General features: G+C 39.3%; 1 pseudogene; it reads right to left on the bottom strand.

Moving 5' to 3' along the window:
- Positions 1 to 1,824: 1,824 nt before the first annotated feature.
- LOC146754085 (uncharacterized) lies at positions 1,825 to 2,792 on the bottom strand (annotated as a pseudogene).
- Positions 2,793 to 24,195: the final 21,403 nt, after the last annotated feature.

Below are 24,195 nucleotides of genomic sequence, written 5' to 3'. Positions count from 1 at the left end.
GCATCCCTTTCTTGATGGCTCAAGGTCTCATGGGCTGACCAAGCTAGAAATAATTCATTCTTGTGTTGCCAGTTCAAGTGTATTTGAGCCACCTCAATTTTGGCAGCTTGATCTACATGATGGTTATTTTGTTGTTCTTTAGTAGCCTGACTCTTGGGCACAGGAGCAACTACATTATGTGGTCAGCAATGTCTTTCCACCGTTCAGCAGCCCAAATAGTAATAAATTTACCGAGGGTAAATTTACTTTGCCCTACCCAGGGCAAATTTCATTTTTTGGTAATTCATTGTATGGTGGGCCCTCTTTAGCACAAGATTCTTCTTTTGCTGGTGATGTTCCAAACTTTTGGACTTCAAGCCAGTCCATGATCACCTCTAAGATTCCTGGACAGCTGAGGCTCCCCATCTAAGCTCGTGGTGTAATCAGTGCAATCCACTTACTCCGAGTGGCATCAGTAGCATGATGGGTGGAGGGAACCTTTCCCTTAAATGTCCAGTTCAGCACTGTCAGTTGAGGTGCCAGGAGCTGTGTTTCAGTACCATCTACTTTGGAAGCAGCCCGAACCCCCTCATTCTTCTTCCGTGTCACCTGATAAAGGGGGCTTATAATAAGGCTGTAGTTTGGAACATGCATTCTTCAAAAGCCCATTACACCCAGAAAAGTCTGTCTCTCTGTCTTGTCAGTGAGTGGAGACATAGCAGTGATTTTGTTGATCACATCTGTTGGGATGTGACGATGTCCATCTTGTCACTTTATACCTAGGAAGTGAATTTCCTGGGCAGGTCCTTTCACTTTGCTTCGCTTAATAGCAAAACCAGCTCACAGAAGAATTAGGATTATTCGTTCTCCTTTCATGTAAACAACTTCTGATGTATCGCCCCACACAACATCAGTGTACTGCAGGTGCTCAGGAGCACTGCCCTGTTCCAGTGCAGTTTGGATCAACCCATGGCAAATGGTTGGGCTGTGTTTCCACCCCTGGGGCAAATGGTTTCAAGTATACTGAATTCCTCTTCAGGTGAAAGCAAATTGTGGCCTGCATTCTGTGGCCAAAGGAATGGAAAATAAGGCATTAACAATGTCCGTGGTAGCATACAACTGGGCTGCTTTTGAGTCCAGCTCGTACTGGACTTCTAACATGTCTGGCACAGCAGCACTCAGTGGGGATGTGACCTCATTCAGGCTGCAGTAGTCTGCCATCAACCTCCATTTCATACTGGTTTTACACACTTGCCTTATGGGGCTGTTAAATGGTGAGTGAGTTTTGCTGATCACTCTCTGACTCTCTAGTTGATGAATCAACTTAGGAATGGGGAGCAAGGAATCCCTGTTGGTGTGGTACTGCTGTCTGTGCACCATTTTTGTTGCAATTGATAACTGCTCTTTTACTCGTAGCAGCCCCACAACAGGGTCTTCTGACAGGCCAGGCAAAACAGACAGCTGCTTAACACCTTCTGTGTCTACAGCAGCTATTCCAAAGGCCCATGAATACCCCTTAGGATCACTGAAATGCCCCCTTTTGAAGTAATCAATACCAAGTATGCATGGAGCCCCTGGGCCAGTCACCATAGGATGTTTTTGCCAGTCTTTACCAGTGAGGCTTATTTTGGCCTCCAACACAGTCAATTCTTGAGAGCCCCCGCTCACTCCAAAGATATGGATTGATTCTGTCCTTTCATGACTCGAGGGCATCAGAGTGAACTGTGCATCGGTATCCACCAGTGCCTTATATTTCTGTGGTTCTGATGTGCCAGGCCATCAAATACACATGGTTCAATAAACTCTATTATCCCTTCCCCCATTCTGACTGAGGGCAGGGCCCCTCTATTCATTACCTGTGGTAACTGGAGCAACTACACTGGTGACTGATGTGTTTTGTAATTCTTTCACCTGTGTTCCAAGCACAGGAGGGTTTTTGTTATGCCACTTCTTCATGTCTTCTCCATGGTCACATAGGTTATGCCACAAGGCAATATACAATGCAGTCTTACTATTGTTATTTGCTTGGGCAGGAAGGTGTTTTCCTTCAGTGGCTGAGACTTTTGATGATAGAGCTGAGGAGGAGGGTTCATCACCTTTAATTAGTTTGATCAGCTCCTTCAGTAGACTGCTTTGATCATCCTGATCTTCATCAAGTGTTTCTGATTCTATGGGTTTGTTACTAATCAATAGAGACAATTTCTCTTGCATTTCATCTAGTCTGCCTGTTACATGTGAGATGGTTGAAATGGAAGCGTGACACGGGGGTAGCTTTTGTTCAAAGTTTTGAACAATAAGAATCAGTTCAAAAACTGGGGGTCTTCTCTCTTGGTCCTCACATCTATCAAACATTGCTGCTAATGTACTGGCATACCTTTCTGTTGCTATTCTTGTGAGTTTCTGCCATATATCAGGCATACTCCTCACTCTCTGCGGATCACGGTCATGGTGTGTATTGTTAGGAAAAAACATGGGGTCATACAACATTTCCTCAATGGCTATTTCCCTCAAATACTGGATACCTTTTTCAATTGTATACTACTACTTCATCTTAAGTTTCAGACTGTCTTTGAAGGGATGCCTTTCCCGGATGCCTTCATGTATGCAAACACTCATTCCCAGAGGGTGTCGACTCCGTCCAAACATCTACTGATCCCTCCATCAACAGATGAGTCTCTGGCAATGCCTCCTAGTTGTCAAGCTTTGTTACCATGTAGAGACAAACTACTGTCCCAACAGTGAAGCAACCAGGTGACAATATTTTCATTCAGACACTGTGTAAACTCCTTTCTCAAGCCTTGGATTTCAGTCATCTTCAGAGGTTGACAAACAGTGGTAACAGCGACTCCCTCCTCCTCACTCTCCTCTTGGTTGGACTCTTCTCTCGTGTAATCAGTGATAGAACTAGAAGGAATGGTTTTAAGCTGCGCCAGGGGAGATTCAGGCTGGACATTAGGAAGTATTACTTCTCAGAAAAGGTAGTCAGGCATTGGAATGCACTGCCCAGGGAGGTGGTGGAGTCACTGACCATGGAAGTGTTCAAGAAACGTTTGGATGTTGTGTTGATGAATATGATTTAGCCGGGAAATATTGGTAATGGTTGGACTAGATGATCTTCTAGGTCTTTTCCAACCTTGATAATTCTGTGATTCTGATTCTGTGAAATACTGGTTTAGATTCTCAGGGTCCTACAGGTGTTCAAGAGTGAAATCCCAAGACATTGAGGGCCCCCACGCTGTCTCCAACAGTGCCCTTACTTGGTTGTATATATACACGATTTCACAATAAGAAAGCATGAAGTTAATAAGAGACAAATGAGTTCCAAAAAATCGTAATGGCCTTTAATAACTTATACAGCACTCCTAAAATAAAGAACAGGTTCATAGCTGACAGTTGCTAAAAAGGGTAAAATAAACACCAAAACAAAAATACTCAGTACAGTGTCCAGAGTTTGGCAGACTGCCCAGACTACAATTTAATCTATTAAGGTCTAATCTGGCTACCAGTGCTCTTCATGTCACCAGCACAAAGAAATCGCCCCCCCCCCTCTCCCCTGCCCCCCTTCCCCCCCTTCTTTTTTTTCCCTGTAACATTAAAAGCTTTAGAATGACCACATCCTTCACCAAAAAGTGTCATGGAATTATCTAGATCAATCTGTGCACGTGTCAGGGGGCAGCAAGCCCATAGGCCCCTGGCCCAAAAATGGGAAGGGAAAAGTGGAAGGGTAGGAGATGGGAGCTGGTCCCAAAAGCAGAACAGCAGCAGCGATCTAAGGAGGAAGACTTAATTTTACTAAACATGATATCAGAATGCAAGATAACACAATATTATACAATATAATTGAAATTGAGGCTAATAAATCAAATAAAATGAGAAAGAGATAGAGAGAGAGTGAGAGTGTCCAAAACAGAAAGGCTTATTTGAACTGAAGATGTATGGCTGGGGAGCACAGCTACACACTGCCAAGTCACAGGTGAGCCAGAGAGAGCCAGAGAGCCAGATCCCATGACTTCCTCCTTTGGCTTATCTTCCTTTTTGACCGGGAAGTCCCTTGGGATATGTAGTTCTTCTCCTCTGAGAATCAGATATCCAGAAAGTTGCTAGTCCACGGAACTGGAGTATTAAATCTTTAATTACCTGTGCATTGTATGATGTTATGATGTGGAATACCAATAACAAAATTATAGCACCATGACAATCAGTTGAAGTAAGACCATGTCCAGCATGGCTGGACTTCCTCAGGGGTTGAGCACCAGCTTAGACAAGTAAGTGGGTCAATGTTAAACAAAGAACTTGCTTGGCTGTCCTGTGCATAGGTATTTTTAGAGTGAAGAAATTGGAAAAATATGTTATGTCTGTGTAGATCCTTCAGATTTGCCATGCCTTAGGACTTCCTTTTATGCAGTTCTGGGCTTTCTATGATATTCCAGCACATTTCCTTCCCTCCTCACTTTCTTTTTCAAAAAAATATAATGAAAAGCTCCTTTGATGTTTCTTTATTTACCCTTCTGATATGTTTTAAGATGGCTAACTGTTCTAGAAGTCTTTGGCATTCTATCTTACTCACAAGTATTCATTTTTCTTCAATCTCTCCCTGGCTCCTTCTCTGAGCACTGGCTAATCTCATTTTCATGTGAAAAACAAACAAACAAACAAACAAAACGTTATTGATCACAGTATTTCTGTTGCATATTTAGACCGTCTGCAGTAATGAATCAAACATACGATGCTGACAAAGCAATAATTAAACCATGCCCCGTGACAGTCTGTTGACCCTATCTAAGACATTAGTGTCTCTGTGGAGTGTGTGGGAAAATTTTCCCTTTTATAGTTGTTAATTAGTCAGCAATACTTTCATCAAAATTAATACCCACTAATGAGGATTAAGATCAGATGAGTGGTTTTGATTCAGACTGTTGTCTTTTAGGCTATTTATTTCCTTTTCATTTTCCTGTGTCATTACCTGTTTCATTCCGTATTGTTTGCAAACACCATATTCTTTATTGGGATAACAGAGACGCCATCGCTTCTTTGAAGTCTGCATAGATTAAACATTCTTTACAACTCATTTTCTTCAAATAACTACCAAAATTCTAAAAGAACATCATTCATTCACTGAGATCACTTTCTTGTCTTTACAAATGAATCTGATTCATTCCCCACTATGAAGATGCAAACACAACTCCCCACCTGACTCATTTAGTACTATTTCTAAGTTGTCTGGAGGAAAAGAAAAAATTTGAGAGGCTTCTGCCACTAGAATGTGTCTGCATGGTGTGTTGAAATGACAAACGTGGCTGGTGACCCTCTGTAGCTTTCATGAAATGGGGCCAGTGGGGAACATTTGTCAGGTCCACCAAGCTGAGAACATTTTAGTTGAAGGAAAGAGCAGATATAGAGCTACTTCACTTGTCTTTTGTGAAGTTTAGTAAAAAGTAACTCCTATGAGCCACTTTCTGAATTGGAATGATATCCAGAGCCTTAAAAATCCTGAACTGACTGCATCTCCAGAAGGAGCAGGAGCACTACCTTCTACGCGGAGGAAGAGCAGGAGCCGAGGGCTCTAGCCTTCTTTCACTTACATATGGGGAAGAGAAAATTTTACTGCTATTGTTATGTGGGTGCAGTTAAGGGATGCAGATTCTTCAAGTTTAGACCAGCCCCTCATCTTTCTAAATTTACAGTCTGCTGGAGATTTCCCCGTGGACATTCAAATTATATTGAAAAAAATCTATGAGTAGGTTTTAAAGTCGGCTTGCAGCAGACTTATTTTTCATATTTGCCTTTTGTGGACTCCTCCCTCTCTCCTAAGCATCCAGAGACAACATGACAGGACACAGAAAAATAAGTTAATTCTCACACTGACTGTATCTGATTTTAGATGCTGGCATGATATTCCCAGCTGAAACCAACACATTATTTTCCTTCTTGTCTAATCTTCAGCTATATACTCAGGAAATTTCATATGCCTATAAAAATGATCTTCTTGAACCACTGATGAGCTGTATGTACTGAATCAGTTATTTTCTTAGAGGTGCATTTTGATCAACTCCCTTCCTGAGGTTTTTGGGGCACAGATCATCGATGTCTCACTGGAACTGTCAGGACATGTATAGATTTCCCTCTTATTGTTCATTACAAGATAACATAACTCTAAATCGGGCTAGTGACTCACCTCCCCCTGAGGGTCTGCAGTTATAAGAGAGTTAATTATTCACCTTTTAGTCTGGAAAGATTCCATGCAGCTGTTGGTGTTGGTCTGGCTTTTCTTCACCCAACCACACCTACTGAACGTCAAGGAACCTACAGGCGAAAGGGGCTGAGGCTTGAATACTTTTTTCTTTTCTTTCTTTCTTTTTTTTTCTTTTTTTTTTTTAAACTGACCAGGCAAGATCCTCATCTGTATGTGACTCAATAATTCAACTATGAACTCAGGTTTCATGAATGTGGAGAAATCTCCCTGAACTTTCACTTACCTCCCTGAACTTATGCTCCCTCTCCCTCTGTTTTAGAAGAAACCAAACAAAACAAAACATACTTTGTACTGGACGTGGCTAACATTCCCCGATCTAATCTGGTTTACAGTTCACGTTTTGAGTTAGAGGCATAAGTAGTGCTAAGCTCCACTCTACAGGACATATCTCTATGCCTGTTTATGCATATGTTACTCCTTTTTACCTCTTGCTTGTTGCTAGTTGGCCACCTAACAACTTCCCAAGCAGGAAAATAAGGTACTTTTAAATTCTGTGTGAATTCCACATCTGCTTCTCTGTTCTTGTTCAAAGATACAAAGCCCCTGCATTCAGCCTTCAGTAGCACAACAGCAGTCCCAGCACAGGTAGTAATCGCTCATATACACTTTCCTACCCTCTCCATACCCCCCTACACACGTACATACACACACACCCTACATTGTTTTCTTTTCTTCTTCCTATTTCTGTCATTGTCAGCTGTGCCTGCTTTCACTCAGCACTTAACTCTTTCCCCATCGGCACCAAATCTAATGATTGTTTAATGGCAAGTAAAGAAACAGGTCAAGGAGCAGAGGTTAAAATTGGTGGTTTCCTCCTAGGCACAGGAGTGCAGAAGCATTCTTTCTTTTGTACTCTGTCTCTTGGTCTTAGACCCCTTCCAAGTCTATTCAGCAATAGCATCTCAAACATTTCCTTCACAGCAAGATGGGATTTAGATCTAGATATTAAACCATCTGTTGGAATTCAGTGCTTTGTAAATGTCTCTTACAGTATTCACCTAAAATAGCTGGTGATCATAGAGTACTTCTGCAGCATTAGAATATTTGTTGAATAACATTTCTAAAGGCAGTTTATTCTTCAGCAGTGCAAACAGTGTCTTGTTTGAATGGGCCCTACACATGGCTTCTCACTTTTCTTGTTTTATTAGCTTCATTTATTGCTACTACGTTCTGTATTTAGTTCCAGCATAACCAGTGAGGAGAAGCTGAACAACCATCTAGACAGCCTGTTAAATAACTATGGGAGCTTTACTATAGATATAACATATACACATATAAGTTCATGTTATCTCAGGAGAGTATAAAACACCATTTGGTAGCTTGCACAGAATTATTATGGTTGGGAAAGATTTTCAAGATGATCAGTTCCAACAATCCACCTAACATTACAAATCCACTGCTAAAACATGTCCCTAACTGCTGTATCCACACATCCATCTTGTATATAAACTCCCAGGATGGTGACTCCACTCCTTCCTTGGGCACCCTGCTACAATGCCTAGCTGCCCTTTTTTGAATTAATTATTCCCATCTAAACCTCCAGTAGCACAATTTGAAGCTGCTTCCTTGTGTTCTACCATTTGCCATATGAGAAAATAGATAAACACCCACCTTTAGGCAATCTCCTTTCAAGTCTTTGTAGAGAGCAATGAGGTCTTCCAGTACTGAACAAAGAGGGACTACTATGTCCCTCATCCTGTTGACCACCATAGGTCAGGATGCCATTGACCTTCTTGGTCATGTTGGCACAATATTGGCTCATGTTCAGCCATCTGTCAACTAACACCTCCAGGCCCTTTTCTGCTGGGCAACTTTCCAGCCACTCTTCCTCAAGCCTGTGTACTTCTACATGCAATTGTTTTGACCCAAGTGCATTTAGCCTTGTTGAATGCAATACAGCTGTACACAGCTCATCAATCCAGCCTATCTAGATCCCTTCTGCAGGGCCTTCCTACCCTCAGGCAGACTGACATTCCCACCCAACTTGATGTTATCTGCAAACTTACTGAAGGTGCTCTCAATTCCCTCATCTGTATCTGGCTTCAATACTGAGCCCTTGGATATACCAATTGTGAACAGTCAGCAACTACATTTAACAAATTCACAAAAATCTGGTGACTCAGAATGCAATAAACAAAGGAGAACAGCATAAGCTGAGTATTCCCCAAACTGTGTACAGAGAACTTAATAACAAAGTTGCCGTGAAAAAAACTGTACATTTAGTTTTAATGCAATCTCACATTTTTTACTGACATACATGGATAGTAGTGTTCTTTTCTAAGCAAATAGAAATGTATATATGTAACTTATGATCTGCTAGGAAATAAAAACAAAAATCTACCTTATATATCTTTATTAATTTTATACTTTCATTGTAAGTTTCAAACTCCAGAAAAATACCATGCAAGATGGACAAAAAAATCTGAAACTTTCTGTTTTCAGCTATAGCTGAACATTCAGCTCTAAATAATTCCGTTACCAATACTTTCATCATCTGTGCATGGCTGAGGACTGGACTTATCAAAATACCTCAGCCCTTGACTGCCTTTAACTTTGTGACTAATTCTTTTGACTCCTAAGGAGTCAATTAGCAGTTATATATTTGTACATACAGATACATGTATCTGTACATACACACATATGTATGTATACATATAGTCAAACAAAAGGTATTTATAGTACACATGTATACACACATATTTAAATATATACACACACAAATATATACATACATACCCACACACTATATATATATATTATATATATACATACACACACACACACACACACACACACACACACATATATATATTCTTTGTTTATATATATATATATATATAAACAAAGAAAACGGAGAACAAATTTAGAAAGGAGCACTATTACTGGTCCCTTAGAAGGCAGAGATTCCCAAATTTTGTAGACTAATTTTAGAAGGTTCATGATCTGCATTTCTTGTAGAGAACAGTCTTAATAGAAGTGGTCTCTTTACATTTAATTAGTCTTACTTTTCCACTCCATAACCAGAAAAAACTGCCAATCTAATAGGTTTTACTGTTACCTTGGTTGTGACCATGATTGTCTATGAAGTGCAATTTGGGAACCACCAGTATAAATGCATTTAAAACTAGACAGAAGGTCCACATGACCAACGGGAAATGCAATTTGTGCTATCAGACAATGTATGGAGTCACTATAATCTGTTCTTATATATTTTTTCTGCTAGAACCACTTCTACAACCGTGCCAATAAGAACTGAATCAGTTAATGATGTTCTGAGATGACTGTGAGAGCTAGCGCGAATTTTTTCCTCACCATTTTTTAATATTAATTATTGAGAAGTGTGGGACTTGTATACAAAAGTGCTACATTTGACTGCATTTGTTAAATTTGAAGTCTTTAGGAGTAGGCTGTGATGACTTCACATTATAAACACTATTATAATTCAGTGTAGCTGTCTTTTTTATTATTTCCCAAACGGTAATCAGTCTTCAGTAATCATGCTAATCTGTCAAACAGGGTTTTGCTAATGTCTCCATTGGTAATAATGATAATCACTCCAATATGATCCATGTATGATTTAGGTACTTGTGCAGAACTTCCGATTAAACCACTAGTTGACCTATGCAAAGGCCAGGGTCATAATCAGAAGAACTGGAGCACTGGCTTCTGATTCAAGCCCTCCATCTAAGAAACAGCAGTGGTCAGCATGGGACCTGCCTGAAGTGCTGTGTTTAACAATGGATAAGCCGAAACTCAGCTTTCTTTGAGGAAATAAATGGACATTCTGCACTATCACTGCCTGGTCAATGCAAGAGTCTTCCACAGATTTTATCTGATATCATGCTTCACAGATAAACTGTAAGTGTAACTAAGGACCAAGAAAGTATCTGTAGAGGCTTCTGTCCTGTTTCCTTTAATGTCTGAATAACAGTTGTGTGTTTTATTCCTATCTTCTTACAGTTGGTGTCAGGTTTTCTATAAATCAATTGTCTGGGACTTTCAAACTAGAAGTGAAACTTCTGTCTGCAGTGGATCAGCCTTAATGTATGTATAAAGCGAAAAGAGCATGTTGGATAATAATAAAGAAAGAAGCAGTTGCAACGAAACCAGAAAAACCTCAATACACAATAAAGCACTAGGTCTGGAATAATAATATTGCAGAAAACCTTATTTGCTTGAAAGAAAAGGGCAAGTAAACCAAACCATGCAAAGACTGGCAAAGAACCTGTAGTCTACTGAAGAGAAGCACTTAGTAAACTTCAACGGCCAGAAGTGCTCACTCCAGAGCTACTCATGTCCCAAGTAATAGAAGAACAGTAGATATTAATGCAGCACTTTAAGCTTGTTTTTCATTATAAATTTTCATTTTAGCTCTATGCTTGCATGTGAACACAGTGATACGGTATGTGTACATACCAGGGCTCACATCATAAGACCTTCATAGGATAGGATGATCAGTAAGACCCCAATATAGATGAACAAAAGTGGATCAGTGCTGTCATTCCAAGCAGCTGCAAGACCAAGCATAAGAGTTATGATTCTTCTGAGACAAAGGATTGGGAAGCTGTTTCAAAACACAAGTGGTGAGTTTCATGAATCTTTTCTCTGAATACCAGCAAAGATAAATACCAGGCTAAATCCTAATTATGGTGATATGTTTCTCCTTCACATATATTTATTTTAGTGTTATATAATATATACATATATATATAATATAATCATATAGGTATTATTATTACTAATTTATTTCTTTTAATTATTGTTTGAATTGTGTGAGGAACACTTACTTAGATAAGATAGCTTAGATTAAAGATATCACAAGGTCCTTCTCAGCTGTAGGAGATGCCAAGCAAACAAAATGATCTTACAAACAAATAGGTCTTTACTGAAGCCAGAATGCAGAGGATCTAAAAATACATGCGGAAACAAACCTAAATTAATCTGGTAAGCCATGAAGATGTGCTAATACAGATTTTAGCTTAGGCTATGAGAAACTGTTGAAGACTTTCTATGCTTACTTGAGTGGACACAGTCTGACAGCCAGGGCATGACGGATTCTGGTTGGGGAGCATTACACCCAGTGATCCTCAGCTAGTGTAAAAAGCTGTTTAGAAAACAGCAGGGAAGCACAAAGATAAACAGTGCAAAAAGCAGGAACCATCAGTCCCAGGGACTGTATGGACAAAAGTATTGGACTTACTACTGCTCTGTTTCTCTTCATAGCTCGTTCAATTAAAGTCCACATTTCAAGAAATTTTGCTAGAGCCCAAGCCCACTTTAAAGATACATTATAAAATCACATTAAAGATTGAAGTATACTATGTGAAATGCAGTCGTTGAAGCCTGATGGATAATTTTCTTCTGCCTTTTCTCTTCAATATTGTTAACTAAAAGATACTGCAATGTTAAAAAGCACAGTTATTGAAAACTGTGGCATGGAATTCATTTAGAAGGTTTTGGAATTGTGCATTCACACCATTCATTTGAAGCAGATGAGAAAGTATCAGAAAATTTTCAGTTTACATCAGAAGCTTTTCATTTTCTTCTTTTTTGCTTCTCACTCATCCTGTTCTCTCTAGTTTGGCCTCTTCTCTTTCTTCAACTTTCACAAGTTGTTTTTCTGCCCACACCAATTTTCTTGTTTTTAACCACAATGTATATTTGCTGAAGCCCGGACAGTCCCAGTACACTTGAACATGGTAAACACGGCATTTCACAATGCTCGCTGCACTTGGATATAGAAAACATGATATTTCCTGAAAAGTCAGTTTCACTAAACTAAACTGTGTGGAGTAGGAAAAAAATAAATGCAGAAATGTAGGTCATGCTGAAAGCTTTTTTCAGTTTGTTTTTGGTGGAAACTTTTGTTCTTGTGAGAGACTGGTGCCATACTGTTGAGTAAGAAGAGAGAAACCAGAAGTAAAATAGCCAGTGCATTACTGTTCTGTAGGGAATTTGGTGTCCACACACATCCACAAGGCAACTGTGAATCATGCGTTTATTAACAGGTTGTAAAAGATTTATCATGTTGTTAACTGGTGTTGTGCTCTCAGCAAGGATTTCACAGAGACGGTTTTTCAAGATTGCCATGTTTTGTTTTGCTTGGGCTTGACATAAACATTTCCTTTCTGGTCTTCTGAGCTTCATTTTGGTTTTTGTGTTTGCTCAAAGTCATGCCAGCCAAAACTTGCTGGATTTCTCTAATATGAAACTGAACCACTGTGAAACCTCCGAGCTTTACAGACTTTCAAGCTAGAAGGGCTACGCAGCATACACAATTGGCACGCAGGCTGGTGCTCACTAGCCTTGTTTTGTTACTGAACTATGAGAGACCTGAATCACATAGGCACTGAGAGCTTTTTTTTCCCTTGAACATGGAGACAGTAATTTGCAAACTTTGTTCTGAGTAATCTTCATCACACTATTTTTTTATTTATTTTTTTTTTCTTTTTTTATACTGCTCTACGGAAGGAAATACATAAAGAAGCCACTTTTCAAGGAGAAAGCTGTTGCTAAAAGTTAAACCATAAAATAAACTTCAATATGTTACAAAAATGTCCTCTGTCCTTTTTTTTTTTTTTTTTTTTTTTTTTTTTCCTTTTTGTAGAACAGGAATAAGTGCAAAACTATCCACAGATGAATGCTTGCTTAATTAATAGAGGAGAATGATAAACACAGATGTGGCACAGGTTGTTTCATGTAGTCAATAATCTCACTAGCACTAGCAAAAGAGATCTATATTTTACAGAATGGAAAGATATACCAGCATGCAAGGTACAAGGTACACTGTGCAAAAAAGTTACAAGGAACTGAAGCATGTTCCAGGATATTTATATGGCTGCATTCTTCAGAAAAGTGAAAACTTGTATTCCTTTTCAAAATTAACTGTCCTCAGAAAATATTCCCAAACAAATGCTAAGTTTTCAAATGAGCAGTTAAAATGCATAAGAAAGGAGCGAACATAAATCAAAATGGGTTCTACATGATGTATGAGTCCATATAAGGCATAGTCCATATTGAAGACAGTTTCTGAAAGAGGGGGTCTCTTGGATGCTGCATGCTTTACTATGGCTGGAGGTTTCCTGGACTGCAGGGAAAGCCTGTGCCTACTTCCTTCTTTGTCTGTTGCCTTTGTTTCAGCATTTTTCCAGCAAGAGGCAGGCAGGCAGGCTGAGCAAATCTGTATCTGAGAAGAACCCTCAGATGTACAAATGCTTTGTGTTCTTGCACTACAATGGCACATATTTATTACTACCACACTGCATGTCATGAAGCTTTAACATGTGCACTGAGTCTGGCTGAGACAGGGTCCGCTTTCCCAGAGCAGCCCACACAGCACTGATCTCTACACTTGTAGCTGGAGCAGTGCTGACGTCACACTGATGTTTGGCTGCAGCTGAGCGGTGCAGTCACAGCACCGAGGCTCCCTCCAGCCCCCAAAACCAGAGGCTGGGGGTGGGCAGGAGGTTGGTAAGGGATACAGACAGGGCAGCTCCTCCCTAAGGGGGTATCCCACAGCGTGCAGTGCCACATGGAGCAATAAACTGGGGAAAATGGGAGGAGAAGGGAGGTCTTGTTATAAAAATGCCTGTCCTTCCAGTTAAGATTTCCAAGGTTCAGCTGAACATCAGCTGCTGATGGGAATCAACAGAATAACTATAGAGAATAACTATGTTTTCTCTCTCTCTCTCTCTCTCTTTTTCTTTCTTTATTTTCTTTTTTTTTTCTTTTTTTTTTCCTCTCTCTTTTTCCTTAAATTAATTTCCTTGAATAATTTTCCTTTTATTTAATTTTATCCTGTTTGAGGAGGAGGAGTGAGAGAGTGGTTTACTGGAGTTTAGTTGACCACCAGTGTGAAACTACCATAATGTGTTTCTGTGACTGATGGGCAGGAATTTGGCCATGGTCTTCGAATGAGAATGACCCCATCTGGCTGCTGAACCCACAGCTGTCCTGCTGCAGAAACACACCAAGTCATATAAATTATGGTATATAACACTTTAAGATCAAGCTCTAGGCACACTATATATTCTAAGACTCAAGATAATTTCAGATTCCCAACTTCCCTTTTCCAAATTGCTTATCAGACCTTTCAAGTCGCTATATATTGACTACAAGGTTGTAGTGATTATGCAAGAGTACAGCAGTAATACAGTACCCAATCATTTAAAACATCAAAGAAAATAAAACAATGCATAATCAGACAAAATTTCTGTGAGTTCTCTGCTGTCAGGATATACGCTGTCTGACTTTGCAGGAGGATCCAATTCAGCCCTGCCGAGAAGGACTGGGGGGTCCTGGTGGATGAGAGGTTGGGCATGAGCCAGCAGTGTGCGTCTGCAGCCCAGAAGTCCAATGACATCCTTGGCTGCATCAAAAGAGAGGTGGCCAGCAGGAAGAGGGAGGTGATTATCCCCTTCTTCTCTGCCTTTGTCAGGATGCACCTGAAGTACTGCATCCAGGTCTGGGGTCTCCAGTGCAAGAACAATGTGGAGATGTTAGAATGGATCCAGAGGAAGGCCACTAAGATGATCAGAAGGCTGGAGCACCTCTCTTATGATGAAGGGTTGAGATCTGAGGAGAGACAAACTGATTTACTAAACATGGTATCAGAATGCAAGATAATCAGAATTGAAGCTAATAAATCTGATATAATGAGAGAGTATCTGGAAGCTGTAGGCCTTACAGTAATGCTGAAGTAGTACGTGCAGCCAGGATAGACAGCAGTGAGGACAGACAAAGGAGAAAAGTGGCAAAGAGAAAAGCTGAAGGAAAGTGAGAGAGCATCAGATGACCCCGTACTGCCTTATATGTGCTCCTCCCTGTGCAGGAATTATATCAGCACAGAGAACAGTCTTCTGGGGAATGTTGTTTCTTTTCTTTGGGGTACAGAATTGGGAGATTAACATTTTAATTCCCAGTACACTACAAGATGTGATGATGTGGAATACCGATGATCATAAAACCATGACAGAGATTTAGAGTAGAAGTTAGGAAGAAATTCTTCACTCAAGCATATGCTGAGCACTGGCATAGGCTGTACTGAGAAGCTGTGGATGCCCCATCCCTTCAGGCATTCAAGGCTAGGTTGTATGGATTCCTGGGCAGTCTGATTTAGTGGCTGGCAACCCCGGCAAAGAGCAGGGGGGTTGAAACTAGAAGATCTTTGAAATCTCTTCCAACACAAGCCACTCTATGATTCTGTGGTTCTATGATTCCATGAGCTGTGGCTAAACTGACTAAAATACTGATGACAGTGCTCAAGACAGTACTGTAAAATGGGTCAAATGTATCGTTTCAAGCTGAAATATTATATTTTTTGAAAATCCTCAAACTCTACCTTGTCTCAGAGCAGAATTTTTCTACATATCTTTAACATAGCAATGTAGTCAAAGCCAACTCATTCAGATTACACAGACGCCATGCTGAGCACGGGTGTCCGGTCTTTTGGTTTACCTGGGCCATACTTCCATGTCAGACAGAGTTTTGCCAGAGTGCCGCTCTGCTGCCATCTGTGGCAACAACACATAATGGGATATTGGCAGGAAGGTTCAACCTCTGCTGTCGTACCACCAGCACCTGCCTCTGACACACTGGGCCAATATCATAAAGTAGCAGACACTTCTTTTGGAGTAGCTCTCATAAAATATATAATATAGTTCATGTATACAAGCAACAAACTTATTTTAGTTTTGAACATTTTTTGGGGGGGGGTTAGAAAAAAAAAAGGCAAAAAAGCACGGAACTAGTGGGATATTTGACCCTGCCTATGTGAAACCAACACATCAGACAGTTTCAGTGGCAGCGGCTGCAATTCTTTGTGAGTTCTCAAGATGTTTGTCAGAGATGAAATTTTACTCCTCCTCTGCTTCATCCTTGCAAACAGTTGTTCACAAATGTGCATACTGCCAGAAAGTGATGACATGAGTAAGGTGTGATTGTGAAGGGAGGAATTCTTTTCTCTGGTAAGCAAACACAAAAGCAAAGAGACACAGTCAGATTTTTGAGTTGAATGCCTTACTGCAACTGTGCACGCTCCATTTGAAAATTCCCAGGTAATGCATTCACACCAACTGAAAATGAAAATGATTTATTTATTCATTCATTTATGTATTTTGCAATCTTGAAACCTGTTCTCAAAATGGAAAGCATGGCTGCATAATTGTTGCTGTTCACAGGACTGTGTTCAGCCAACATATCAAAACGCACACAGTTACTTGCTGCACCTTGAGCAGCACTGCAACACACCCTGCCCACGCCGCAGCTGCAGCTCAGGCAGTGATTCAGAGGAGTTCACGTTGGCGGGTTGTGGTGTTTCCCAGCCTGAACTTCCATCCAAATACAGAAGTTGTGATCCTTTCCAGCCTGCAGAGCTGCTCAAGTCCAATCAAATTGACTGTAACAGTTGGATTCTGGTAGCAGTTGGTACTTGGACCTTTGTAAATGCAAAACTGAATACAGATTGGCCCCGAGGCACTTGTAATCAAGACAAGGAAGGGAAAATTAAGCACTGTTAAGGAACCTGCCATTAATTACTGGTAATCTGGTGATCTCTCATGAGAACATGGGAACACATTAAATAAGGAAGGGATCAGAAGGACAGAGAAGGTGATAGCTTGGCAGACTTATTTTCCTCCTTGCTTAAAAAAGCTTATGCTGGTACAAAGAAGTGATGTCTTAGTTTCAGCTTCCTTTCTCAGAAAGAAGGTAGGCTGTTCCTATTTTGGCAGTTCATGAGCTTTTCAAAAATAATCTACATCAAAGCTGATGTGACTAACTTCACAATGAAAGCAGATTGGGCCTTAGTTTTGAGAAGGGAAAGAACTTGGAAAAGAGAAAGGAAAGAAAAATACTTCTGTTGCCTTGATGCCAATGTGCTCCTGGGGGTACACTTAATGAAGGTAAACAAGGATTTCCAACATTGTATAGTGCAGCTTTTGAGTCCATTGTGTTGAAAGTGTCTTGGCAACAAAAACCAACTGTGGGATGAGTTTTAACCTTTTCTTGGAAGAAAGTACAGACCAGAGCTAGAGCTGTACCAATGTATGCTTTGAAGGCAGAAGTGTTCCTGCCCTTTTGTGGCATATCTGTTTCTGGAGTCCTGCCTGGAGATGAAATCTCTTCTGGGATGCCCAGCATACAACCTACAGTTCTTGCCAAAACCAATCCATGCTTCCCAAGATGTTAAGCCCAGTTCTGTTTCTTTGAAAATCTAAGAAATTCGTAATGATCTTCTGTATTTATCATTCTGATCTTCATTACAGTTTCTTTGCCAAACATAATAAGGATTCAAGGAGCAATTGGGTTAGCATTGGATGATAAATCTTTGTTGAGAATCATTTAACACATTGTTTCTTTGCAAATTTGGCCTCAGCCAGTTTAAACAACATATGCCTGATGAAGATCTTGGGAGACATAATAAGAAAACCTCTGGTTAGAAAAAGAAGAAAAAAAAGAAAGAGGTTCCTTGGCAGCAAAAATGTAGCTGAGAGACAGCAGGTAAGCAAAGAGATGCTGAAAAATAGTGTTTATTATATTTGCTTATATATCTTTAAAAACTATCAAATTGGAAAATCGGTTGATTTGGGGGAAAAAAAAGAGAGTTTCCAAAACTCACATGGGTGAGCTTTTATGATCTATTCTCAGTAATGTTTTTATGACAATGATGTAAAAAAAATCAACAAATGAAATCCATATCCCAGCTCTGAAAGCAGTTTATTTGCAGAGCTAGTACTTTTCTTTCCAGAACAAGCTGGTAGAAAATAAGAGAACGAAAGTGACAAGGTTTAAGGCCTTTTAGCCAAACTTCCTCATGCAGACATATATATTTCATTTTAAATTCCTGAAAGACTAGTGGATTTAGCTATGTGTATAAGAAATGCCTGGCAAGTAGAGTATCTTAGTACACATGCCAGGTGGAGGAAAGAAGCCCAGACTACAGAAAAGAAAGAAGAAAAATACTGAATTTTGGACACTGAGCAAGATTGGATTTCAAGAATTTCCTAATCTTGTGGGGCTTGATCAATAATGGGAGCCCTGGCCACTTTTCTAAAGTAATCAGAAGTGATGTAGGAAAATAGAAGATGACAGGAATCTCACCACATGAAAGGATTAGAGCAGTCTGTTTCCATTGCTTGTAGGCATTGTATCAACAGAATGTCGGTTGTGATGTAAGGGTAGCTGACATACCAACCTACCTACACACACAGGACAGGGAGGTATAAACTTGGCAAAGTACTCTTTGGGTGGCCATCATTTTTTAATGAGGCAATCAGAACTTCATAGTAATGGTGAAAATATGTCAAAACCAACTTTGTGGGATACTATGTTTTGGCAAAGATCTTATATTGATTTTGCAGGGGGAAATTATTGAGTATGCCTAGCTGCAGTTAATGTTTATTCCAGACAGCCAAAGTTGTATGACAATGGTTTTGGCAGTTAAGACAGTAGAACGCATACATGTATATAATTCTGCATAGTGAAATCAACTGGGATTATGATTTATTTTTGGGTTGTTATTTTTTTCTCCCTGGGGAATATAAGATTTTCCCTAAAGTTTACCACTGCATGCTGCACATTAGCAAAACACACATAAAGCTATTAACACAGAAATATGGTTAAAGCTCTTCACATACTATACAAATTCTCTGGTTTGAAGGTCAGTATCACAGCTCATCAGACAAAAAACATTGTCAGAGTAATTTTTAAATTACAGTTTTAGATAGTAGGGCAAAATGAATCTAAAATAAAATAAAATATATTTAAAAATACAGTCAAACAAGCAAAGCCCAAACAAAAGCAAAACAAAAACTTCACAGTTAAGTCAGAAAATAAATTTCTCAGGGATAAGCGAAGTGTTAATACATTATGGACCTGGTATTACTAGGTCAAGACTTTCTTATATGCATCTCAGACAGAGGTAACTTATGGTCCAATTTAAGACTTAAGAGGGCTGCTGAACAGAAATACTGACATCAAGTGCATTACCCAGACAACAGTGTTATAGTGAAGATAACAATTGTTTAAGAAATACATGAATATTCAGATCAAAACAAACAGCTATGGACTAGTCTGCAGAGCTCCAAACAAATCATTCTTGCAGTCTCAGGTCTTTCATCACCCATCACAATCCAGTTCAGCTGTCACATCCTTCCTGGGTGCTGTAGCACAAAGCACTAGCTTGAAATCATGGACTCTGAGAGTGAATAATTCACATTTCAGTAACTTGTTATGGAACTCCATACTGGAAGTGATCAGTCTGAACCCACTCTGAATTGAACACAGGATCATCAAATCATAGAATGGTTTGGGCTGGAAGGGACATTTATGGCCTCGTTCTACCTCCCTGTTATAGCAGGCACATCTCCCACTAGACCAGGTTGCTCAAAGCCTTGTCCAGCCTGGCCTTGAATTCTTCCAGGGAAGGAGCATCCACAACCCCACTGGGCAACCTGTTCCAGTGTCTCACCACCCTCCCAGTAAATAATTTCTTCCTGGTATCTAGTCTAAATCTACTCTTTTCCAATTTAGAGCCACGTCCTCCTCATCCTGTTGCTACATGCCTCTATAAAAAGTCCTTCCCCAGCTTTCCTGGAGTCCCCCTTCAGGTACTGGAAGGCCACTATAAGATCTCCTTGGAGCCTTCTGTTCTTCAGGCTGAAGAGCCCAGATATCTCAGCCTGTTTTTGTAGCCCTTCCTATGCTAGGAAGGATGTCTATGAATAAATTCTGTCAAATAAAATACTACAGCATGTAATTGTTCACGTCCATATGCACTGACAAAAGCAAAGGTTATAGGTACGTATTAAATGTCTGAAAACATTTTGAAAGTGTTCAAACTAGGATAGGTTTCTTCCAGGCATCCCTTGATTTAAATATCCACACAAAATTGTTTTGTTGCATTTTGTTGTGTTTTTTTTTTTTTTAAACTGTAATTAGATTTGTCTAGTAATTGTGATTATTAAAGATTTACCATACTGCAGTATCTGAGTTAGTCCACAAGACTTAAAGATGTACTTCATATTCTTCCCATTAGTTTCCTTCTTAAATACAACCAAAATTCATTTATCCTTCAGCCTGTCCAGGACTGAACAGTAAATCTTGAGTGAAAGCTGTCTGGTGCTGTGATAAAGAAACATATGAAACTAAACTCTGTAACCACCACACAGGTTTGCAGACAGACCTTCCTTGCCAAGAGGAGTATCTTTCTTGTCTTTCTCTTCTCCTTCCCTCCCATAGGATTTGGGCTCTGCACTCCCATTAATCACTCCTATGTAGCTGCATCTTTGCTGCAGAATCTCTGTCCTTCTGGCTTGGACTTCCTGAACTCACACCTTGTTTCTACTGCTTTAGATTACAACTTGTCTGCTTGTAAGTCAGTGCAGAATGAAGCTGTTATTAGAAAGAAATCCTCTTTCAATTCAGTATTTCTCTAGCAAGTGGCTCAAAGCAGACTGTTAGTTAAATGTGCAACAGATGAATGAATGTGTCTTGGGATAAAACTCTTATGAACTGGAAATCATCATCCTTTCCTTTCCTAACATCATTTCTATCTGCTTATGTGGTGAACTCCCTTGGTTTGTGGGCAGCTGATTTGGTAGGAGTTACAAAAAGCTCATAGATAAAGTTAGCATTTAATCTTCATTGTCTCACAACCTTTATACAGATTTTCAGTCTTACATATTGTACGTATATCATCAGTGTACATGCAGTGCACTTGTATTTATTTAATGTCTATGTAAATATTGCAGGTTAACAAAGATTATACTTTGGGAAAAACTGACACATTAGAATTGGAGAACTGAAGGGTTTCAGGCTTGCAAAGATGTCTGGAAATGTATAGCTGACAGATGCTTTTGCTTTTTCTATTCCAGTATTCTGGAAACTCAGAAACATTTTATTTTTAATAATGTTACTGCTTTGAGTATTTTCTTTCTTTCTCTTCAAATTGACTTGTTGAAGCTACAAGTCTCCACATGCCTTAAAGATGCCATTTCTGCTGCTTCATACTCCTGTATAGAAAAAAATCCTGAAATGGAATTTTCAAAAGTTTTTAGTTACATTCATTGCAAAATTACATCTAAGGGTATTTTCAAAGGCTCTAGAAGTATTTCTCCTTTTTGATGCTGAAATTTACTAGGATGCACATGCATTTTTCAGTATTTGCCATTCCCTTGAACCTGTTACAGTTAGCCAGAATGCAGAGAAATTTGCAGCAGAACCAGCTTCATCATATTCTCCCATACATTGAGAGATTCAGTTTGTTTTCAACAGTAAAACTTTTTCTTAGATATCTGAAAAGAAAGACAGGAGATCAGCAAGAAAACCCACGTCATGTAATTACTCTGTTCACTAAACACTAAGCATAGATTCTTGTTAATATGAAGTACATGATTAGGAGTCTATAGTATCAATATCAAATTGTAAAATGATATTTCAGTTATTCCAGTGACCAAAATAAACGAGGAAACTCATTAGCTAGCTTTACCTTTGGCCCACAAAATATAATTTGAGTTGTTTCACATGTTCTTTAATGAATAAAATTTTGGATCTTCTCTTATTATTAGAAGTATTCATTCTTAATTCTTTGAATCAGTTCTGAGGAATGAATACTTTTGTAGTACTTTGTTATGAGACAAGGTATTAACAGCTGTTACGTCACATTGGTGATTCATTAGTCAGACTTTTGATGCCGAAGCCAATCTCGTGACATTTGTATGGAAAACTTCTGTTCTTTGTTGGTATAGTAGCTCAGATAGGTCAGTACACTCTAGTTTTAATTTAACGTAGAATTAGTGACTCATGTGCCTTTTCAGTTTTAAGCCTTTTCGTGAGGGATTCGTAAATGGTTTTTTCACTTAGTAATTTGCTTTCTGTTTTCTCAGACAGTGGTTGTAGATTCCAAGTTGTGTGTCCAACATTACCTTGGAGAAAAACAGCCCACTTACCAATCTGTTTGAAATTGTGGCAAATGGGAGGGTCAGCAGCTCTAAGGCCTCAGCTTTCTATTTAGATGCTTGTGAAGAGCTTAATTTAGGTAGCTTAGGTAACTTAAGTAGCTTTAGGTAATTTTAGAACCAAAAATATATAAAAACACATATGCTTTAATAACAGTAAAGGCAAGCCCAGCTGTCATAAAGATGAAAGTTCCTAACATTCAGAAGTCTGTTTGCTTCAGTCTTCTTCCTTCTGACAGCACATGGATGCTCCTCTGTCTGTTTCTGAAGCATAAAGGGAAGGAGAAACACATTAGTGCAAACACAGTGAAAGAGATGAACCTAAAAGTTTCCAAAAAATCAGGAAACATTTTGGAGTAAGCATATAAAAAATACCAAGAACACTCAATAACATTTCATGGGAACTCGTACAGAATTCTCTGCCTTATCATTTGGATTTTAGAAGTTCTAGATGTTAATAATTGCAGAGCACCAACTAACTCTCAATTTTCACTCAAATCCCTCCAAAGAAAGGAGAAGAGTCTAACACAGGATTTAAGTCACTTGTGGATCATATACAAGGAAAGGGAACATGGGTTTTTCTTTACCTCTTTGTTAGAATTTGTCAATGATAGTTTTAGGAGGTGTGGCACCTGTATTTACAGATTTCATACTATCATTCCCTGTGGACTATTTTTTGACTGAAAATAATTATTGACAAAAAAGTTTCAATGATTCAACAGTTACTGTGAAAACTGGAAATGGAAAAGACTCAGAATAATCTTAGAAAAACTGAAAATAAGGTTTGTCCTCCAAAGTTTTCCAGACAACCCATAAACCTAGAAACTTAAATGCACTTTTTGTGCTTTCTCTGGCATTATATAAAACATAACACCAAATGTATTTTATATTATATAGTTCATCCAAAATATACCCTAAAGCAAGTCATAAAATGGAATGCACTTAGACACACCCAATTACACTATAAAACCAGAATGCTGTATAGTAATTAATCCAAGGTAATTCATAAATCTAAGAAAAAAACACTGAGAATAAAGTAAATTAAACGTGATAATTTTGATTTGGCATTTAAACTGCAGTAAAAATGAAATATAAAACTCCAGAATCATATTTGAAAATCATCCTGTAGACTCATACTTGTAAATTAAAGAACAAAGTCAATGTGGTGAAAAAGACTACTAAAATAAGTTCTGTCACAAATATGTTTCCTCTGAATGTTTAACTACTGTGCTGTGCTGACAAATGAAGTACTTATATGTGTAAATAACATATATTGCAGGGGCTTTGTCTTTTAATGATTTCTGTAAGTGGGAAATCTCTCTTTTTGACATTTATCTGTCTACGTTTGCATGCAGATCAGGCACATCTGAAATCCCAGAGAACCCTGCGCTGGAGTTAAAGTTCATTGGAGTCAATGACCTTCTAGTCAGTGACTTTTACTGCCATTGGGTCAGACCATAGGTGACCTGGATGGCAAGAGCAAGTCACTACAGGAGAGACTTGTCTTCTGTTGTCAACATGATTGTTGGTTGTGCACAGGCTGGCACATCTGTCCATACTTCACAACATTCCCAGACACCAGAAGAGCCATCTAGGGAAGCAAACTCCTGCAGCAGTACTTGGCACAGACCTGGTCCATGCACCTCACGCTCCCTCCAGCTATCCCTAGGTATTGCTCATGAGTTGGACAATCCATGCACCGTTTCCAATAGGCAGTTTGCATGCAGCCAACATGTTTTCAAGGAAAAGGCATATTACTGTCGTATACTCAAGTCATTTGGTCCCAGGTGGCTTTAGTGGCTGGAAGGTTCTCAGGAATGAGCATAGATGAGTCCAGAAGTTACTTTTGCTAAGGCTGCAGTAATAATGACCTGGCTCAAATGCTGTTGAGAACTTTGTGTATTGGGACCTAATGACTAATTTCTCAGCAGTGCTGACTAATAAATAAAGTAAAACTTGCTGTGGAACTACTGTTGCCCTCAGTGCAAGAAATGCATAAAAAAAGCA

This window comes from Coturnix japonica, chromosome Z, assembly GCF_054131305.1.
Source record: "Coturnix japonica strain WE chromosome Z, WE-NBRP24, whole genome shotgun sequence".
NCBI classification, from domain to species: domain Eukaryota; kingdom Metazoa; phylum Chordata; class Aves; order Galliformes; family Phasianidae; genus Coturnix; species Coturnix japonica.
This window is presented reverse-complemented; position numbering and strand designations above follow the sequence as displayed.